We start from the raw sequence: 22,504 nt of genomic DNA, 5'->3' as shown, positions 1-22,504 counted from the left end.
GGTATTCTTGGACAACTTTGCTGTGCTTGCTGCTAGTTCTGCCCCAGCCCACCATCGATAACCTTTCTCTCCCCGTTAGTTTCTGAGATGCCGAGAAGTCGGGAATTTAGAACACAAGTCCGGGGACGTATACTGTGCTGGCACAGTTTTTCCTTGCTAAACAGAGTGGAAAAGCATTTTGCTGAGATGCAGAAGGCAAGAAATGAAGAATACGGAGATACGGAGCTGTTCGAAATTAAGTGCCGCTGCCAGGCGTCTTTCGGCAGAAAGAGAGCTCCGGAGCGCACAGTGACCGGCACAGTGCTCTCTGCGCGAATAGCCGCTTGATCGCATCCGAGAGACGGAGAGCACGGTACCTTCTAGGATGCGAAGAGTGAAGCCGCACAACACCCGGACTGTGTCCGCAGCTTTCTAACTGCTAGAAGTTCATGGCTTACCACTCGCCTGCCTCTTCAATTGGCATTAGCATTCGAATGCAAGGTATTCTTGGACAACTTTGCTGTGCTTGCTGCTAGTTCTGCCCCAGCCCACCCTAGATAACCTTTCTCTTCCCGTTAGTTTCTGAGATGCCGAGAACTCGGGAATTTAGAAGACAAGTCCGGGGACGTATACTGTGCTGGCACAGTTTCACCTTGCTAGACAGAGTGGAAAAGCATTTTGCTGAGATGCAGAAGACAAGAAATGCAGAATACGGACATACGGCGCTGTCCGAAATTAAGTGCCGCTGCCAGTTGTCTTTCGGCAGAAAGAGAGCTCCGGAGCGCACAGTGACCGGCACAGTGCTCTCTGCGCGAATAGCCGCTGGATCGCATCCAAGAGACGGAGAGCGCGGTACCTTCTAGGATGCGAAGAGTGAAGCCGCACAACACCCGGACTGTGTCCGCAGCTTTCTAACTGCTAGAAGTTCATGGCTTACCACTCGCCTGCCTCTTCAATTGGCATTAGCATTCGAATGCAAGGTATTCTTGGACAACTTTGCTGTGCTTGCTGCTAGTTCTGCCCCAGCCCACCCTAGGTAACCTTTCTCTTCCCGTTAGTTTCTGAGATGCCGAGAAGTCGGGAATTTAGAACACAAGTCCGGGGACGTATACTGTGCTGGCACAGTTTCTCCTTGCTAGGCAGAGTGGAAAAGTATTTTGCTGAGATGCAGAAGACAAGAAATGAAGAATACGGAGATACGGAGCTGTCCGAAATTAAGTGCCGCTGCCAGGCGTCTTTCGGCAGAAAGAGAGCTCCGGAGCGCACAGTGACCGGCACAGTGCTCTCTGCGCGAATAGCCGCTTGATCGCATCCGAGAGACGGAGAGCGCGGTACCTTCTAGGATGCGAAGAGTGAAGCCGCACAACACCCGGACTGTGTCCGCAGCTTTCTAACTGCTAGAAGTTCATGGCTTACCACTCGCCTGCCTCTTCAATTGGCATTAGCATTCGAATGCAAGGTATTCTTGGACAACTTTGCTGTGCTTGCTGCTAGTTCTGCCCCAGTCCACCATCGATAACCTTTCTCTTCCCGTTAGTTTCTGAGATGCCGAGAAGTCGGGAATTTAGAACACAAGTCCGGGGGCGTATACTGTGCTGGCACAGTTTCTCCTTGCTAAACAGAGTGGAAAAGCATTTTGCTGAGATGCAGAAGACAAGAAATGAAGAATACGGAGATACGGAGCTGTCCGAAATTAAGTGCCGCTGCCAGGCGTCTTTCGGCAGAAAGAGAGCTCCGGAGCGCACAGTGACCGGCACAGTGCTCTCTGCGCGAATAGCCGCTTGATCGCATCCGAGAGACGGAGAGCGCGGTACCTTCTAGGATGCGAAGAGTGAAGCCGCACAACACCCGGACTGTGTCCGCAGCTTTCTAACTGCTAGAAGTTCATGGCTTACCACTCGCCTGCCTCTTCAATTGGCATTAGCATTCGAATGCAAGGTATTCTTGGACAACTTTGCTGTGCTTGCTGCTAGTTCTGCCCCAGCGCACCATCGATAACCTTTCTCTTCCCTTTAGTTTCTGACATGCCAAGAACTCAGGAATTTAGAACACAAGTCCGGGGACGTATACTGTGCTGGCACATTTTCTCCTTGCTAGACAGAGTGGAAAAGCATTTTGCTGAGATGCAGAAGACAAGAAATGAAGAATACGGAGATACGGAGCTGTCCGAAATTAAGTGCCGCTGCCAGGTGTCTTTCGGCAGAAAGAGAGCTCCGGAGCACACAGTGACCGGCACAGTGCTCTCTGCGCGAATAGCCGCTTGATCGCATCCGAGAGACGGAGAGCGCGGTACCTTCTAGGATGCGAAGAGTGAAGCCGCACAACACCCGGACTGTGTCCGCAGCTTTCTAACTGCTAGAAGTTCATGGCTTACCACTCGCCTGCCTCTTCAATTGGCATTAGCATTCGAATGCAAGGTATTCTTGGACAACTTTGCTGTGCTTGCTGCTAGTTCTGCCGCAGCCCACCATCGATAACCTTTCTCTTCCTTTTAGTTTCTGAGATGCCGAGAAGTCGGGAATTTAGAACACAAGTCTGGGGACGTATACTGTGCTGGCACAGTTTCTCCTTGCTAGACAGAGTGGAAAAGCATTTTGCTGAGATGCAGAAGACAAGAAATGAAGAATACGGAGATACGGAGCTGTCTGAAATTAAGTGCCGCTGCCAGGTGTCTTTCGGCAGAAAGAGAGCTCCGGAGCGCACAGTAACCGGCACAGTGCTCTCTGCGCGAATAGCTGCTTGATCGCATCCGAGTGTCGGAGGGCGCGGTACCTTCTAGGATGCGAAGAGTGAAGCTGCACCACACCCGGACTGTGTCCGCAGCTTTCTAACTGCTAGAAGTTCATGGCTTACCACTCGCCTGCCTCTTCAATTGGCATTAGCATTCGAAGGCAAGGTATTCTTGGACAACTTTGCTGTGCTTGCTGCTAGTTCTGCCGCAGCCCACCATCGATAACCTTTCGCTTCCCGTTAGTTTCTGAGATGCCGAGAACTCGGGAATTTAGAACACAAGTCCGGGGACGTATACTGTGCTGGCACAGTTTCTCCTTGCTAGACAGAGTGGAAAAGCATTTTGCTGAGATGCAGAAGACAAGAAATGCAGAATACGGAGATACGGCGCTGTCCGAAATTAAGTGCCGCTGCCAGTTGTCTTTCGGCAGAAAGAGAGCTCCGGAGCGCACAGTGACCGGCACAGTGCTCTCTGCGCGAATAGCCGCTTGATCGCATCCGAGAGACGGAGAGCGCGGTACCTTCTAGGATGCGAAGAGTGAAGCCGCACAACACCCGGACTGTGTCCGCAGCTTTCTAACTGCTAGAAGTTCATGGCTTACCACTCGCCTGCCTCTTCAATTGGCATTAGCATTCGAATGCAAGGTATTCTTGGACAACTTTGCTGTGCTTGCTGCTAGTTCTGCCCCAGTCCACCATCGATAACCTTTCTCTTCCCGTTAGTTTCTGAGATGCCGAGAAGTCGGGAATTTAGAACACAAGTCCGGGGGCGTATACTGTGCTGGCACAGTTTCTCCTTGCTAAACAGAGTGGAAAAGCATTTTGCTGAGATGCAGAAGACAAGAAATGAAGAATACGGAGATACGGAGCTGTCCGAAATTAAGTGCCGCTGCCAGGCGTCTTTCGGCAGAAAGAGAGCTCCGGAGCGCACAGTGACCGGCACAGTGCTCTCTGCGCGAATAGCCGCTTGATCGCATCCGAGAGACGGAGAGCGCGGTACCTTCTAGGATGCGAAGAGTGAAGCCGCACAACACCCGGACTGTGTCCGCAGCTTTCTAACTGCTAGAAGTTCATGGCTTACCACTCGCCTGCCTCTTCAATTGGCATTAGCATTCGAATGCAAGGTATTCTTGGACAACTTTGCTGTGCTTGCTGCTAGTTCTGCCCCAGCGCACCATCGATAACCTTTCTCTTCCCTTTAGTTTCTGAGATGCCAAGAACTCAGGAATTTAGAACACAAGTCCGGGGACGTATACTGTGCTGGCACATTTTCTCCTTGCTAGACAGAGTGGAAAAGCATTTTGCTGAGATGCAGAAGACAAGAAATGAAGAATACGGAGATACGGAGCTGTCCGAAATTAAGTGCCGCTGCCAGGCGTCTTTCGGCAGAAAGAGAGCTCCGGAGCGCACAGTGACCGGCACAGTGCTCTCTGCGCGAATAGCCGCTTGATCGCATCCGAGAGACGGAGAGCGCGGTACCTTCTAGGATGCGAAGAGTGAAGCCGCACAACACCCGGACTGTGTCCGCAGCTTTCTAACTGCTAGAAGTTCATGGCTTACCACTCGCCTGCCTCTTCAATTGGCATTAGCATTCGAATGCAAGGTATTCTTGGACAACTTTGCTGTGCTTGCTGCTAGTTCTGCCGCAGCCCACCATCGATAACCTTTCTCTTCCTTTTAGTTTCTGAGATGCCGAGAAGTCGGGAATTTAGAACACAAGTCTGGGGACGTATACTGTGCTGGCACAGTTTCTCCTTGCTAGACAGAGTGGAAAAGCATTTTGCTGAGATGCAGAAGACAAGAAATGAAGAATACGGAGATACGGAGCTGTCTGAAATTAAGTGCCGCTGCCAGGTGTCTTTCGGCAGAAAGAGAGCTCCGGAGCGCACAGTGACCGGCACAGTGCTCTCTGCGCGAATAGCTGCTTGATCGCATCCGAGTGTCGGAGGGCGCGGTACCTTCTAGGATGCGAAGAGTGAAGCTGCACCACACCCGGACTGTGTCCGCAGCTTTCTAACTGCTAGAAGTTCATGGCTTACCACTCGCCTGCCTCTTCAATTGGCATTAGCATTCGAAGGCAAGGTATTCTTGGACAACTTTGCTGTGCTTGCTGCTAGTTCTGCCGCAGCCCACCATCGATAACCTTTCGCTTCCCGTTAGTTTCTGAGATGCCGAGAACTCGGGAATTTAGAACACAAGTCCGGGGACGTATACTGTGCTGGCACAGTTTCTCCTTGCTAGACAGAGTGGAAAAGCATTTTGCTGAGATGCAGAAGACAAGAAATGCAGAATACGGAGATACGGCGCTGTCCGAAATTAAGTGCCGCTGCCAGTTGTCTTTCGGCAGAAAGAGAGCTCCGGAGCGCACAGTGACCGGCACAGTGCTCTCTGCGCGAATAGCCGCTTGATCGCATCCGAGAGACGGAGAGCGCGGTACCTTCTAGGATGCGAAGAGTGAAGCCGCACAACACCCGGACTGTGTCCGCAGCTTTCTAACTGCTAGAAGTTCATGGCTTACCACTCGCCTGCCTCTTCAATTGGCATTAGCATTCGAATGCAAGGTATTCTTGGACAACTTTGCTGTGCTTGCTGCTAGTTCTGCCCCAGCGCACCATCGATAACCTTTCTCTTCCCTTTAGTTTCTGAGATGCCGAGAAGTCGGGAATTTAGAACACAAGTCCGGGGACGTATACTGCGCAGGCACAGTTTCTCCTTGCTAGACAGAGTGGAAAAGCATTTTGCTGAGATGCAGAAGACAAGAAATGAAGAATACGGAGATACGGAGCTGTCCGAAATTAAGTGCCGCTGCCAGGCGTCTTTCGGCAGAAAGAGAGCTCCGGAGCGCACAGTGACCGGCACAGTGCTCTCTGCGCGAATAGCCGCTTGATCGCATCCGAGAGACGGAGAGCGCGGTACCTTCTAGGATGCGAAGAGTGAAGCCGCACAACACCCGGACTGTGTCCGCAGCTTTCTAACTGCTAGAAGTTCATGGCTTACCACTCGCCTGCCTCTTCAATTGGCATTAGCATTCGAATGCAAGGTATTCTTGGACAACTTTGCTGTGCTTGCTGCTAGTTCTGCCCCAGCGCACCATCGATAACCTTTCTCTTCCCTTTAGTTTCTGAGATGCCAAGAACTCAGGAATTTAGAACACAAGTCCGGGGACGTATACTGCGCTGGCACATTTTCTCCTTGCTAGACAGAGTGGAAAAGCATTTTGCTGAGATGCAGAAGACAAGAAATGAAGAATACGGCGATACGGAGCTGTCCGAAATTAAGTGCCGCTGCCAGGTGTCTTTCGGCAGAAAGAGAGCTCCGGAGCACACAGTGACCGGCACAGTGCTCTCTGCGCGAATAGCCGCTTGATCGCATCCGAGAGACGGAGAGCGCGGTACCTTCTAGGATGCGAAGAGTGAAGCCGCACAACACCCGGACTGTGTCCGCAGCTTTCTAACTGCTAGAAGTTCATGGCTTACCACTCGCCTGCCTCTTCAATTGGCATTAGCATTCGAATGCAAGGTATTCTTGGACAACTTTGCTGTGCTTGCTGCTAGTTCTGCCCCAGCCCACCATCGATAACCTTTCTCTCCCCGTTAGTTTGTGAGATGCCGAGAACTCGGGAATTTAGAACACAAGTCCGGGGACGTATACTGTGCTGGCACAGTTTCTCCTTGCTAAACAGAGTGGAAAAGCATTTTGCTGTGATGCAGAAGACAAGAAATGCAGAATACGGAGATACGGCGCTGTCCGAAATTAAGTGCCGCTGCCAGTTGTCTTTCGGCAGAAAGAGAGCTCCGGAGCGCACAGTGACCGGCACAGTGCTCTCTGCGCGAATAGCCGCTTGATCGCATCCGAGAGACGGAGAGCGCGGTACCTTCTAGGATGCGAAGAGTGAAGCCGCACAACACCCGGATTGTGTCCGCAGCTTTCTAACTGCTAGAAGTTCATGGCTTACCACTCGCCTGCCTCTTCAATTGGCATTAGCATTCGAATGCAAGGTATTCTTGGACAACTTTGCTGTGCTTGCTGCTAGTTCTGCCCCAGCCCACCCTAGATAACCTTTCTCTTCCCGTTAGTTTCTGAGATGCCGAGAAGTCGGGAATTTAGAAGACAAGTCCGGGGACGTATACTGTGCTGGCACAGTTTCTCCTTGCTAAACAGAGTGGAAAAGCATTTTGCTGTGATGCAGAAGACAAGAAATGAAGAATACGGAGATACGGAGCTGTCCGAAATTAAGTGCCGCTTCCAGGTGTCTTTCGGCAGAAAGAGAGCTCCGGAGCGCACAGTGACCGGCACAGTGCTCTCTGCGCGAATAGCGGCTTGATCGCATCCGAGAGACGGAGAGCGCGGTACCTTCTAGGATGCGAAGAGTGAAGCCGCACAACACCCGGACTGTGTCCGCAGCTTTCTAACTGCTAGAAGTTCATGGCTTACCACTCGCCTGCCTCTTCAATTGGCATTAGCATTCGAATGCAAGGTATTCTTGGACAACTTTGCTGTGCTTGCTGCTAGTTCTGCCCCAGCCCACCCTAGGTAACCTTTCTCTTCCCGTTAGTTTCTGAGATGCCGAGAAGTCGGGAATTTAGAACACAAGTCCGGGGACGTATACTGTGCTGGCACAGTTTCTCCTTGCTAGACAGAGTGGAAAAGCATTTTGCTGAGATGCAGAAGACAAGAAATGCAGAATACGGAGATACGGCGCTGTCCGAAATTAAGTGCCGCTGCCAGTTGTCTTTCGGCAGAAAGAGAGCTCCGGAGCGCACAGTGACCGGCACAGTGCTCTCTGCGCGAATAGCCGCTGGATCGCATCCGAGAGACGGAGAGCGCGGTACCTTCTAGGATGCGAAGAGTGAAGCCGCACAACACCCGGACTGTGTCCGCAGCTTTCTAACTGCTAGAAGTTCATGGCTTACCACTCGCCTGCCTCTTCAATTGGCATTAGCATTCGAATGCAAGGTATTCTTGGACAACTTTGCTGTGCTTGCTGCTAGTTCTGCCCCAGTCCACCATTGATAACCTTTCTCTTCCCGTTAGTTTCTGAGATGCCGAGAAGTCGGGAATTTAGAACACAAGTCCGGGGGCCTATACTGTGCTGGCACAGTTTCTCCTTGCTAAACAGAGTGGAAAAGCATTTTGCTGAGATGCAGAAGACAAGAAATGAAGAATACGGAGATACGGAGCTGTCCGAAATTAAGTGCCGCTGCCAGGCGTCTTTCGGCAGAAAGAGAGCTCCGGAGCGCACAGTAACCGGCACAGTGCTCTCTGCGCGAATAGCCGCTTGATCGCATCCGAGAGACGGAGAGCGCGGTACCTTCTAGGATGCGAAGAGTGAAGCCGCACAACACCCGGACTGTGTCCGCAGCTTTCTAACTGCTAGAAGTTCATGGCTTACCACTCGCCTGCCTCTTCAATTGGCATTAGCATTCGAATGCAAGGTATTCTTGGACAACTTTGCTGTGCTTGCTGCTAGTTCTGCCCCAGCGCACCATCGATAACCTTTCTCTTCCCTTTAGTTTCTGAGATGCCGAGAAGTCGGGAATTTAGAACACAAGTCCGGGGACGTATACTGCGCAGGCACAGTTTCTCCTTGCTAGACAGAGTGGAAAAGCATTTTGCTGAGATGCAGAAGACAAGAAATGAAGAATACGGAGATACGGAGCTGTTCAAAATTAAGTGCCGCTGCCAGGTGTCTTTCGGCAGAAAGAGAGCTCCGGAGCGCACAGTGACCGGCACAGTGCTCTCTGCGCGAATAGCCGCTTGATCGCATCCGAGAGACGGAGAGCACGGTACCTTCTAGGATGCGAAGAGTGAAGCCGCACAACACCCGGATTGTGTCCGCAGCTTTCTAACTGCTAGAAGTTCATGGCTTACCACTCGCCTGCCTCTTCAATTGGCATTAGCATTCGAATGCAAGGTATTCTTGGACAACTTTGCTGTGCTTGCTGCTAGTTCTGCCCCAGCCCACCCTAGATAACCTTTCTCTTCCCGTTAGTTTCTGAGATGCCGAGAAGTCGGGAATTTAGAACACAAGTCCGGGGACGTATACTGTGCTGGCACAGTTTCTCCTTGCTAAACAGAGTGGAAAAGCATTTTGCTGTGATGCAGAAGACAAGAAATGAAGAATACGGAGATACGGAGCTGTCCGAAATTAAGTGCCGCTTCCAGGTGTCTTTCGGCAGAAAGAGAGCTCCGGAGCGCACAGTGACCGGCACAGTGCTCTCTGCGCGAATAGCCGCTTGATCGCATCCGAGAGACGGAGAGCGCGGTACCTTCTAGGATGCGAAGAGTGAAGCCGCACAACACCCGGACTGTGTCCGCAGCTTTCTAACTGCTAGAAGTTCATGGCTTACCACTCGCCTGCCTCTTCAATTGGCATTAGCATTCGAATGCAAGGTATTCTTGGACAACTTTGCTGTGCTTGCTGCTAGTTCTGCCCCAGCCCACCCTAGGTAACCTTTCTCTTCCCGTTAGTTTCTGAGATGCCGAGAAGTCGGGAATTTAGAACACAAGTCCGGGGACGTATACTGTGCTGGCACAGTTTCTCCTTGCTAGACAGAGTGGAAAAGTATTTTGCTGAGGTGCAGAAGACAAGAAATGAAGAATACGGAGATACGGAGCTGTCCGAAATTAAGTGCCGCTGCCAAGAGTCTTTCGGCAGAAAGAGAGCTCCGGAGCGCACAGTGACCGGCACAGTGCTCTCTGCGCGAATAGCCGCTTGATCGCATCCGAGAGACGGAGAGCGCGGTACCTTCTAGGATGCGAAGAGTGAAGCCGCACAACACCCGGACTGTGTCCGCAGCTTTCTAACTGCTAGAAGTTCATGGCTTACCACTCGCCTGCCTCTTCAATTGGCATTAGCATTCGAAGGCAAGGTATTCTTGGACAACTTTGCTGTGCTTGCTGCTAGTTCTGCCGCAGCCCACCATCGATAACCTTTCACTTCCCGTTAGTTTCTGAGATGCCGAGAACTCGGGAATTTAGAACACACGTCCAGGGGCGTATACTGCGCTGGCACAGTTTCTCCTTGCTAGACAGAGTGGAAAAGCATTTTGCTGAGATGCAGAAGACAAGAAATGAAGAATACGGAGATACGGAGCTGTCCGAAATGAAGTGCCGCTGCCAGGTGTCTTTCGGCAGAAAGAGAGCTCCGGAGCACACAGTGACCGGCACAGTGCTCTCTGCGCGAATAGCCGCTGGATCGCATCCGAGAGACGGAGAGCGCGGTACCTTCTAGGATGCGAAGAGTGAAGCCGCACAACACCCGGACTGTGTCCGCAGCTTTCTAACTGCTAGAAGTTCATGGCTTACCACTCGCCTGCCTCTTCAATTGGCATTAGCATTCGAATGCAAGGTATTCTTGGACAACTTTGCTGTGCTTGCTGCTAGTTCTGCCCCAGCCCACCCTAGATAACCTTTCTCTCCCCGTTAGTTTGTGAGATGCCGAGAACTCGGGAATTTAGAACACAAGTCCGGGGACGTATACTGTGCTGGCACAGTTTCTCCTTGCTAGACAGAGTGGAAAAGCATTTTGCTGAGATGCAGAAGACAAGAAATGCAGAATACGGAGATACGGCGCTGTCCGAAATTAAGTGCCGCTGCCAGTTGTCTTTCGGCAGAAAGAGAGCTCCGGAGCGCACAGTGACCGGCACAGTGCTCTCTGCGCGAATAGCCGCTTGATCGCATCCGAGAGACGGAGAGCGCGGTACCTTCTAGGATGCGAAGAGTGAAGCCGCACAACACCCGGATTGTGTCCGCAGCTTTCTAACTGCTAGAAGTTCATGGCTTACCACTCGCCTGCCTCTTCAATTGGCATTAGCATTCGAATGCAAGGTATTCTTGGACAACTTTGCTGTGCTTGCTGCTAGTTCTGCCCCAGCCCACCCTAGATAACCTTTCTCTTCCCGTTAGTTTCTGAGATGCCGAGAAGTCGGGAATTTAGAACACAAGTCCGGGGACGTATACTGTGCTGGCACAGTTTCTCCTTGCTAAACAGAGTGGAAAAGCATTTTGCTGTGATGCAGAAGACAAGAAATGAAGAATACGGAGATACGGAGCTGTCCGAAATTAAGTGCCGCTTCCAGGTGTCTTTCGGCAGAAAGAGAGCTCCGGAGCGCACAGTGACCGGCACAGTGCTCTCTGCGCGAATAGCGGCTTGATCGCATCCGAGAGACGGAGAGCGCGGTACCTTCTAGGATGCGAAGAGTGAAGCCGCACAACACCCGGACTGTGTCCGCAGCTTTCTAACTGCTAGAAGTTCATGGCTTACCACTCGCCTGCCTCTTCAATTGGCATTAGCATTCGAATGCAAGGTATTCTTGGACAACTTTGCTGTGCTTGCTGCTAGTTCTGCCCCAGCCCACCCTAGGTAACCTTTCTCTTCCCGTTAGTTTCTGAGATGCCGAGAAGTCGGGAATTTAGAACACAAGTCCGGGGACGTATACTGTGCTGGCACAGTTTCTCCTTGCTAGACAGAGTGGAAAAGCATTTTGCTGAGATGCAGAAGACAAGAAATGCAGAATACGGAGATACGGCGCTGTCCGAAATTAAGTGCCGCTGCCAGTTGTCTTTCGGCAGAAAGAGAGCTCCGGAGCGCACAGTGACCGGCACAGTGCTCTCTGCGCGAATAGCCGCTGGATCGCATCCGAGAGACGGAGAGCGCGGTACCTTCTAGGATGCGAAGAGTGAAGCCGCACAACACCCGGACTGTGTCCGCAGCTTTCTAACTGCTAGAAGTTCATGGCTTACCACTCGCCTGCCTCTTCAATTGGCATTAGCATTCGAATACAAGGTATTCTTGGACAACTTTGCTGTGCTTGCTGCTAGTTCTGCCCCAGTCCACCATTGATAACCTTTCTCTTCCCGTTAGTTTCTGAGATGCCGAGAAGTCGGGAATTTAGAACACAAGTCCGGGGGCCTATACTGTGCTGGCACAGTTTCTCCTTGCTAAACAGAGTGGAAAAGCATTTTGCTGAGATGCAGAAGACAAGAAATGAAGAATACGGAGATACGGAGCTGTCCGAAATTAAGTGCCGCTGCCAGGCGTCTTTCGGCAGAAAGAGAGCTCCGGAGCGCACAGTAACCGGCACAGTGCTCTCTGCGCGAATAGCCGCTTGATCGCATCCGAGAGACGGAGAGCGCGGTACCTTCTAGGATGCGAAGAGTGAAGCCGCACAACACCCGGACTGTGTCCGCAGCTTTCTAACTGCTAGAAGTTCATGGCTTACCACTCGCCTGCCTCTTCAATTGGCATTAGCATTCGAATGCAAGGTATTCTTGGACAACTTTGCTGTGCTTGCTGCTAGTTCTGCCCCAGCGCACCATCGATAACCTTTCTCTTCCCTTTAGTTTCTGAGATGCCGAGAAGTCGGGAATTTAGAACACAAGTCCGGGGACGTATACTGCGCAGGCACAGTTTCTCCTTGCTAGACAGAGTGGAAAAGCATTTTGCTGAGATGCAGAAGACAAGAAATGAAGAATACGGAGATACGGAGCTGTTCAAAATTAAGTGCCGCTGCCAGGTGTCTTTCGGCAGAAAGAGAGCTCCGGAGCGCACAGTGACCGGCACAGTGCTCTCTGCGCGAATAGCCGCTTGATCGCATCCGAGAGACGGAGAGCACGGTACCTTCTAGGATGCGAAGAGTGAAGCCGCACAACACCCGGACTGTGTCCGCAGCTTTCTAACTGCTAGAAGTTCATGGCTTACCACTCGCCTGCCTCTTCAATTGGCATTAGCATTCGAATGCAAGGTATTCTTGGACAACTTTGCTGTGCTTGCTGCTAGTTCTGCCCCAGCCCACCCTAGATAACCTTTCTCTTCCCGTTAGTTTCTGAGATGCCGAGAAGTCGGGAATTTAGAAGACAAGTCCGGGGACGTATACTGTGCTGGCACAGTTTCTCCTTGCTAAACAGAGTGGAAAAGCATTTTGCTGTGATGCAGAAGACAAGAAATGAAGAATACGGAGATACGGAGCTGTCCGAAATTAAGTGCCGCTTCCAGGTGTCTTTCGGCAGAAAGAGAGCTCCGGAGCGCACAGTGACCGGCACAGTGCTCTCTGCGCGAATAGCCGCTTGATCGCATCCGAGAGACGGAGAGCGCGGTACCTTCTAGGATGCGAAGAGTGAAGCCGCACAACACCCGGACTGTGTCCGCAGCTTTCTAACTGCTAGAAGTTCATGGCTTACCACTCGCCTGCCTCTTCAATTGGCATTAGCATTCGAATGCAAGGTATTCTTGGACAACTTTGCTGTGCTTGCTGCTAGTTCTGCCCCAGCCCACCCTAGGTAACCTTTCTCTTCCCGTTAGTTTCTGAGATGCCGAGAAGTCGGGAATTTAGAACACAAGTCCGGGGACGTATACTGTGCTGGCACAGTTTCTCCTTGCTAGACAGAGTGGAAAAGTATTTTGCTGAGGTGCAGAAGACAAGAAATGAAGAATACGGAGATACGGAGCTGTCCGAAATTAAGTGCCGCTGCCAAGAGTCTTTCGGCAGAAAGAGAGCTCCGGAGCGCACAGTGACCGGCACAGTGCTCTCTGCGCGAATAGCCGCTTGATCGCATCCGAGAGACGGAGAGCGCGGTACCTTCTAGGATGCGAAGAGTGAAGCCGCACAACACCCGGACTGTGTCCGCAGCTTTCTAACTGCTAGAAGTTCATGGCTTACCACTCGCCTGCCTCTTCAATTGGCATTAGCATTCGAAGGCAAGGTATTCTTGGACAACTTTGCTGTGCTTGCTGCTAGTTCTGCCGCAGCCCACCATCGATAACCTTTCACTTCCCGTTAGTTTCTGAGATGCCGAGAACTCGGGAATTTAGAACACACGTCCAGGGGCGTATACTGCGCTGGCACAGTTTCTCCTTGCTAGACAGAGTGGAAAAGCATTTTGCTGAGATGCAGAAGACAAGAAATGAAGAATACGGAGATACGGAGCTGTCCGAAATGAAGTGCCGCTGCCAGGTGTCTTTCGGCAGAAAGAGAGCTCCGGAGCACACAGTGACCGGCACAGTGCTCTCTGCGCGAATAGCCGCTGGATCGCATCCGAGAGACGGAGAGCGCGGTACCTTCTAGGATGCGAAGAGTGAAGCCGCACAACACCCGGACTGTGTCCGCAGCTTTCTAACTGCTAGAAGTTCATGGCTTACCACTCGCCTGCCTCTTCAATTGGCATTAGCATTCGAATGCAAGGTATTCTTGGACAACTTTGCTGTGCTTGCTGCTAGTTCTGCCCCAGCCCACCCTAGGTAACCTTTCTCTTCCCGTTAGTTTCTGAGATGCCGACAAGTCGGGAATTTAGAACACACGTCCGGGGGCGTATACTGCGCTGGCACAGTTTCTCCTTGCTAGACAGAGTGGAAAAGCATTTTGCTGAGATGCAGAAGACAAGAAATGAAGAATACGGAGATACGGAGCTGTCCGAAATGAAGTGCCGCTGCCAGGTGTCTTTCGGCAGAAAGAGAGCTCCGGAGCGCACAGTGACCGGCACAGTGCTCTCTGCGCGAATAGCCGCTTGATCGCATCCGAGAGACGGAGAGCGCGGTACCTTCTAGGATGCGAAGAGTGAAGCCGCACAACACCCGGACTGTGTCCGCAGCTTTCTAACTGCTAGAAGTTCATGGCTTACCACTCGCCTGCCTCTTCAATTGGCATTAGCATTCGAATGCAAGGTATTCTTGGACAACTTTGCTGTGCTTGCTGCTAGTTCTGCCCCAGTCCACCATTGATAACCTTTCTCTTCCCGTTAGTTTCTGAGATGCCGAGAAGTCGGGAATTTAGAACACAAGTCCGGGGGCCTATACTGTGCTGGCACAGTTTCTCCTTGCTAAACAGAGTGGAAAAGCATTTTGCTGAGATGCAGAAGACAAGAAATGAAGAATACGGAGATACGGAGCTGTCCGAAATTAAGTGCCGCTGCCAGGCGTCTTTCGGCAGAAAGAGAGCTCCGGAGCGCACAGTAACCGGCACAGTGCTCTCTGCGCGAATAGCCGCTTGATCGCATCCGAGAGACGGAGAGCGCGGTACCTTCTAGGATGCGAAGAGTGAAGCCGCACAACACCCGGACTGTGTCCGCAGCTTTCTAACTGCTAGAAGTTCATGGCTTACCACTCGCCTGCCTCTTCAATTGGCATTAGCATTCGAATGCAAGGTATTCTTGGACAACTTTGCTGTGCTTGCTGCTAGTTCTGCCCCAGCGCACCATCGATAACCTTTCTCTTCCCTTTAGTTTCTGAGATGCCGAGAAGTCGGGAATTTAGAACACAAGTCCGGGGACGTATACTGCGCAGGCACAGTTTCTCCTTGCTAGACAGAGTGGAAAAGCATTTTGCTGAGATGCAGAAGACAAGAAATGAAGAATACGGAGATACGGAGCTGTTCAAAATTAAGTGCCGCTGCCAGGTGTCTTTCGGCAGAAAGAGAGCTCCGGAGCGCACAGTGACCGGCACAGTGCTCTCTGCGCGAATAGCCGCTTGATCGCATCCGAGAGACGGAGAGCACGGTACCTTCTAGGATGCGAAGAGTGAAGCCGCACAACACCCGGACTGTGTCCGCAGCTTTCTAACTGCTAGAAGTTCATGGCTTACCACTCGCCTGCCTCTTCAATTGGCATTAGCATTCGAATGCAAGGTATTCTTGGACAACTTTGCTGTGCTTGCTGCTAGTTCTGCCCCAGCCCACCCTAGATAACCTTTCTCTTCCCGTTAGTTTCTGAGATGCCGAGAAGTCGGGAATTTAGAAGACAAGTCCGGGGACGTATACTGTGCTGGCACAGTTTCTCCTTGCTAAACAGAGTGGAAAAGCATTTTGCTGTGATGCAGAAGACAAGAAATGAAGAATACGGAGATACGGAGCTGTCCGAAATTAAGTGCCGCTTCCAGGTGTCTTTCGGCAGAAAGAGAGCTCCGGAGCGCACAGTGACCGGCACAGTGCTCTCTGCGCGAATAGCCGCTTGATCGCATCCGAGAGACGGAGAGCGCGGTACCTTCTAGGATGCGAAGAGTGAAGCCGCACCACACCCGGACTGTGTCCGCAGCTTTCTAACTGCTAGAAGTTCATGGCTTACCACTCGCCTGCCTCTTCAATTGGCATTAGCATTCGAATGCAAGGTATTCTTGGACAACTTTGCTGTGCTTGCTGCTAGTTCTGCCCCAGCCCACCCTAGGTAACCTTTCTCTTCCCGTTAGTTTCTGAGATGCCGAGAAGTCGGGAATTTAGAACACAAGTCCGGGGACGTATACTGTGCTGGCACAGTTTCTCCTTGCTAGACAGAGTGGAAAAGTATTTTGCTGAGGTGCAGAAGACAAGAAATGAAGAATACGGAGATACGGAGCTGTCCGAAATTAAGTGCCGCTGCCAAGAGTCTTTCGGCAGAAAGAGAGCTCCGGAGCGCACAGTGACCGGCACAGTGCTCTCTGCGCGAATAGCCGCTTGATCGCATCCGAGAGACGGAGAGCGCGGTACCTTCTAGGATGCGAAGAGTGAAGCCGCACAACACCCGGACTGTGTCCGCAGCTTTCTAACTGCTAGAAGTTCATGGCTTACCACTCGCCTGCCTCTTCAATTGGCATTAGCATTCGAAGGCAAGGTATTCTTGGACAACTTTGCTGTGCTTGCTGCTAGTTCTGCCGCAGCCCACCATCGATAACCTTTCACTTCCCGTTAGTTTCTGAGATGCCGAGAACTCGGGAATTTAGAACACACGTCCAGGGGCGTATACTGCGCTGGCACAGTTTCTCCTTGCTAGACAGAGTGGAAAAGCATTTTGCTGAGATGCAGAAGACAAGAAATGAAGAATACGGAGATACGGAGCTGTCCGAAATGAAGTGCCGCTGCCAGGTGTCTTTCGGCAGAAAGAGAGCTCCGGAGCACACAGTGACCGGCACAGTGCTCTCTGCGCGAATAGCCGCTGGATCGCATCCGAGAGACGGAGAGCGCGGTACCTTCTAGGATGCGAAGAGTGAAGCCGCACAACACCCGGACTGTGTCCGCAGCTTTCTAACTGCTAGAAGTTCATGGCTTACCACTCGCCTGCCTCTTCAATTGGCATTAGCATTCGAATGCAAGGTATTCTTGGACAACTTTGCTGTGCTTGCTGCTAGTTCTGCCCCAGCCCACCCTAGGTAACCTTTCTCTTCCCGTTAGTTTCTGAGATGCCGACAAGTCGGGAATTTAGAACACACGTCCGGGGGCGTATACTGCGCTGGCACAGTTTCTCCTTGCTAGACAGAGTGGAAAAGCATTTTGCTGAGATGCAGAAGACAAGAAATGAAGAATACGGAGATACGGAGCTGTCCGAAATGAAGTGCCGCTGCCAGGTGTCTTTCGGCAGAAAGAGAGCTCCGGAGCGCACAGTGACCGGCACAGTGCTCTCTGCGCGAATAGCCGCTTGATCGCATCCGAGAGACGGAGAGCGCGGTACCTTCTAGGATGCGAAGAGTGAAGCCGCACAACACCCGGACTGTGTCCGCAGCTTTCTAACTGCTAGAAGTTCATGGCTTACCACTCGCCTGCCTCTTCAATTGGCATTAGCATTCGAATGCAAGGTATTCTTGGACAACTTTGCTGTGCTTGCTGCTAGTTCTGCCCCAGTCCACCATTGATAACCTTTCTCTTCCCGTTAGTTTCTGAGATGCCGAGAAGTCGGGAATTTAGAACACAAGTCCGGGGGCCTATACTGTGCTGGCACAGTTTCTCCTTGCTAAACAGAGTGGAAAAGCATTTTGCTGAGATGCAGAAGACAAGAAATGAAGAATACGGAGATACGGAGCTGTCCGAAATTAAGTGCCGCTGCCAGGCGTCTTTCGGCAGAAAGAGAGCTCCGGAGCGCACAGTAACCGGCACAGTGCTCTCTGCGCGAATAGCCGCTTGATCGCATCCGAGAGACGGAGAGCGCGGTACCTTCTAGGATGCGAAGAGTGAAGCCGCACAACACCCGGACTGTGTCCGCAGCTTTCTAACTGCTAGAAGTTCATGGCTTACCACTCGCCTGCCTCTTCAATTGGCATTAGCATTCGAATGCAAGGTATTCTTGGACAACTTTGCTGTGCTTGCTGCTAGTTCTGCCCCAGCGCACCATCGATAACCTTTCTCTTCCCTTTAGTTTCTGAGATGCCGAGAAGTCGGGAATTTAGAACACAAGTCCGGGGACGTATACTGCGCAGGCACAGTTTCTCCTTGCTAGACAGAGTGGAAAAGCATTTTGCTGAGATGCAGAAGACAAGAAATGAAGAATACGGAGATACGGAGCTGTTCAAAATTAAGTGCCGCTGCCAGGTGTCTTTCGGCAGAAAGAGAGCTCCGGAGCGCACAGTGACCGGCACAGTGCTCTCTGCGCGAATAGCCGCTTGATCGCATCCGAGAGACGGAGAGCACGGTACCTTCTAGGATGCGAAGAGTGAAGCCGCACAACACCCGGACTGTGTCCGCAGCTTTCTAACTGCTAGAAGTTCATGGCTTACCACTCGCCTGCCTCTTCAATTGGCATTAGCATTCGAATGCAAGGTATTCTTGGACAACTTTGCTGTGCTTGCTGCTAGTTCTGCCCCAGCCCACCCTAGATAACCTTTCTCTTCCCGTTAGTTTCTGAGATGCCGAGAAGTCGGGAATTTAGAAGACAAGTCCGGGGACGTATACTGTGCTGGCACAGTTTCTCCTTGCTAAACAGAGTGGAAAAGCATTTTGCTGTGATGCAGAAGACAAGAAATGAAGAATACGGAGATACGGAGCTGTCCGAAATTAAGTGCCGCTTCCAGGTGTCTTTCGGCAGAAAGAGAGCTCCGGAGCGCACAGTGACCGGCACAGTGCTCTCTGCGCGAATAGCCGCTTGATCGCATCCGAGAGACGGAGAGCGCGGTACCTTCTAGGATGCGAAGAGTGAAGCCGCACCACACCCGGACTGTGTCCGCAGCTTTCTAACTGCTAGAAGTTCATGGCTTACCACTCGCCTGCCTCTTCAATTGGCATTAGCATTCGAATGCAAGGTATTCTTGGACAACTTTGCTGTGCTTGCTGCTAGTTCTGCCCCAGCCCACCCTAGGTAACCTTTCTCTTCCCGTTAGTTTCTGAGATGCCGAGAAGTCGGGAATTTAGAACACAAGTCCGGGGACGTATACTGTGCTGGCACAGTTTCTCCTTGCTAGACAGAGTGGAAAAGTATTTTGCTGAGGTGCAGAAGACAAGAAATGAAGAATACGGAGATACGGAGCTGTCCGAAATTAAGTGCCGCTGCCAAGAGTCTTTCGGCAGAAAGAGAGCTCCGGAGCGCACAGTGACCGGCACAGTGCTCTCTGCGCGAATAGCCGCTTGATCGCATCCGAGAGACGGAGAGCGCGGTACCTTCTAGGATGCGAAGAGTGAAGCCGCACAACACCCGGACTGTGTCCGCAGCTTTCTAACTGCTAGAAGTTCATGGCTTACCACTCGCCTGCCTCTTCAATTGGCATTAGCATTCGAAGGCAAGGTATTCTTGGACAACTTTGCTGTGCTTGCTGCTAGTTCTGCCGCAGCCCACCATCGATAACCTTTCACTTCCCGTTAGTTTCTGAGATGCCGAGAACTCGGGAATTTAGAACACACGTCCAGGGGCGTATACTGCGCTGGCACAGTTTCTCCTTGCTAGACAGAGTGGAAAAGCATTTTGCTGAGATGCAGAAGACAAGAAATGAAGAATACGGAGATACGGAGCTGTCCGAAATGAAGTGCCGCTGCCAGGTGTCTTTCGGCAGAAAGAGAGCTCCGGAGCACACAGTGACCGGCACAGTGCTCTCTGCGCGAATAGCCGCTGGATCGCATCCGAGAGACGGAGAGCGCGGTACCTTCTAGGATGCGAAGAGTGAAGCCGCACAACACCCGGACTGTGTCCGCAGCTTTCTAACTGCTAGAAGTTCATGGCTTACCACTCGCCTGCCTCTTCAATTGGCATTAGCATTCGAATGCAAGGTATTCTTGGACAACTTTGCTGTGCTTGCTGCTAGTTCTGCCCCAGCCCACCCTAGGTAACCTTTCTCTTCCCGTTAGTTTCTGAGATGCCGACAAGTCGGGAATTTAGAACACACGTCCGGGGGCGTATACTGCGCTGGCACAGTTTCTCCTTGCTAGACAGAGTGGAAAAGCATTTTGCTGAGATGCAGAAGACAAGAAATGAAGAATACGGAGATACGGAGCTGTCCGAAATGAAGTGCCGCTGCCAGGTGTCTTTCGGCAGAAAGAGAGCTCCGGAGCACACAGTGACCGGCACAGTGCTCTCTGCGCGAATAGCCGCTTGATCGCATCCGAGAGACGGAGAGCGCGGTACCTTCTAGGATGCGAAGAGTGAAGCCGCACAACACCCGGACTGTGTCCGCAGCTTTCTAACTGCTAGAAGTTCATGGCTTACCACTCGCCTGCCTCTTCAATTGGCATTAGCATTCGAATGCAAGGTATTCTTGGACAACTTTGCTGTGCTTGCTGCTAGTTCTGCCGCAGCCCACCATCGATAACCTTTCTCTTCCCTTTAGTTTCTGAGATGCCGAGAAGTCGGGAATTTAGAACACAAGTCTGGGGACGTATACTGCGCAGGCACAGTTTCTCCTTGCTAGACAGAGTGGAAAAGCATTTTGCTGAGATGCAGAAGACAAGAAATGCAGAATACGGAGATACGGAGCTGTTCGAAATTTAGCGCCGCTGCCAGGCGTCTTTTGGCAGAAAGTGAGCTCCGGAGCGCACAGTGACCGGCACAGTGCTCTCTGCGCGAATAGCCGCTTGATCGCATCCGAGAGACGGAGAGCGCGGTACCTTCTAGGATGCGAAGAGTGAAGCCGCACAACACCCGGACTGTGTCCGCAGCTTTCTAACTGCTAGAAGTTCATGGCTTACCACTCGCCTGCCTCTTCAATTGGCATTAGCATTCGAATGCAAGGTATTCTTGGACAACTTTGCTGTGCTTGCTGCTAGCTCTGCCCCAGCGCACCATCGATAACCTTTCTCTTCCCTTTAGTTTCTGAGATGCCGAGAAGTCGGGAATTTAGAAGACAAGTCCGGGGACGTATACTGCGCTGGCACAGTTTCTCCTTGCTAGACAGAGTGGAAAAGCATTTTGCTGAGATGCAGAAGACAAGAAATGAAGAATACGGAGATACGGAGCTGTTCAAAATTAAGTGCCGCTGCCAGGCGTCTTTCGGCAGAAAGAGAGCTCCGGAGCGCACAGTGACCGGCACAGTGCTCTCTGCGCGAATAGCCGCTTGATCGCATCCGAGAGACGGAGAGCGCGGTGCCTTCTAGGATGCGAAGAGTGAAGCTGCACAACACCCGGACTGTGTCCGCAGCTTTCTAACTGCTAGAAGTTCATGGCTTACCACTCGCCTGCCTCTTCGATTGGCATTAGCATTCGAAGGCAAGGTATTCTTGGACAACTTTGCTGTGCTTGCTGCTAGTTCTGCCGCAGCCCACCATCGATAACCTTTCTCTTCCCGTTAGTTTCTGAGATGCCGAGAACTCAGGAATTTAGAACACAAGTCCGGGGAGGTATACTGTGCTGGCACAGTTTCTCCTTGCTAGACAGAGTGGAAAAGCATTTTGCTGAGATGCAGAAGACAAGAAATGCAGAATACGGAGATACGGAGCTGTCCGAAATTAAGTGCCGCTGCCAGGCGTCTTTCGGCAGAAAGAGAGCTCCGGAGCGCACAGTGACCGGCACAGTGCTCTCTGCGCGAATAGCCGCTTGATCGCATCCGAGAGACGGAGAGCGCGGTACCTTCTAGGATGCGAAGAGTGAAGCCGCACAACACCCGGACTGTGTCCGCAGCTTTCTAACTGCTAGAAGTTCATGGCTTACCACTCGCCTGCCTCTTCAATTGGCATTAGCATTCGAATGCAAGGTATTCTTGGACCACTTTGCCGCGCTTGCTGCTAGTTCTGACCCAGCCCACCTTAGATAACCTTTCTCTTCCCGGTAGTTTCTGAGATGCTGAGAAGTCGGGAATTTAGAACACAAGTCCGGGGACGTATACTGTGCTGGCACAGTTTCTCCTAGCTAGACAGAGTGGAAAAGAATTTTGCTGAGATGCAGAAGGCAAGAAATGAAGAATACGGAGATACGGAGATGTCTGAAGTTACGTGCCGCTGCCAGGTGTCTTTCGGCAGAAAGAGAGCTCCGGAGCGCACAGTGACCGGCACAGTGCTCTCTGCGCGAATAGCCGCTTGATCGCATCCGAGAGACGGAGAGCGCGGTACCTTCTAGGATGCGAAGAGTGAAGCCGCACAACACCCGGACTGTGTCCGCAGCTTTCTAACTGCTAGAAGTTCATGGCTTACCACTCGCCTGCCTCTTCAATTGGCATTAGCATTCGAATGCAAGGTATTCTTGGACAACTTTGCTGTGCTTGCTGCTAGTTCTGCCCCAGCCCACCATCGATAACCTTTCTCTCCCCGTTAGTTTCTGAGATGCCGAGAAGTCGGGAATTTAGAACACAAGTCCGGGGACGTATACTGCGCTGGCACAGTTTCTCCTTGCTAGACAGAGTGGAAAAGCATTTTGCTGAGATGCAGAAGACAAGAAATGAAGAATACGGAGATACGGAGATGTCCGAAGTTAAGTGCCGCTGCCAGGCGTCTTTCGGCAGAAAGAGAGCTCCGGAGCGCACAGTGACCGGCACAGTGCTCTCTGCGCGAATAGCCGCTGGATCGCATCCGAGAGACGGAGAGCGCGGTACCTTCTAGGATGCGAAGAGTGAAGCCGCACAACACCCGGACTGTGTCCGCAGCTTTCTAACTGCTAGAAGTTCATGGCTTACCACTCGCCTGCCTCTTCGATTGGCATTAGCATT

The sequence above is a fragment of the Passer domesticus genome, chromosome W (genome assembly GCF_036417665.1).
Source record: "Passer domesticus isolate bPasDom1 chromosome W, bPasDom1.hap1, whole genome shotgun sequence".
NCBI classification, from domain to species: Eukaryota; Metazoa; Chordata; class Aves; order Passeriformes; family Passeridae; genus Passer; species Passer domesticus.
The sequence above is the reverse complement of the archived record's forward strand: the minus strand, read 5'-3'. Positions refer to the sequence as shown.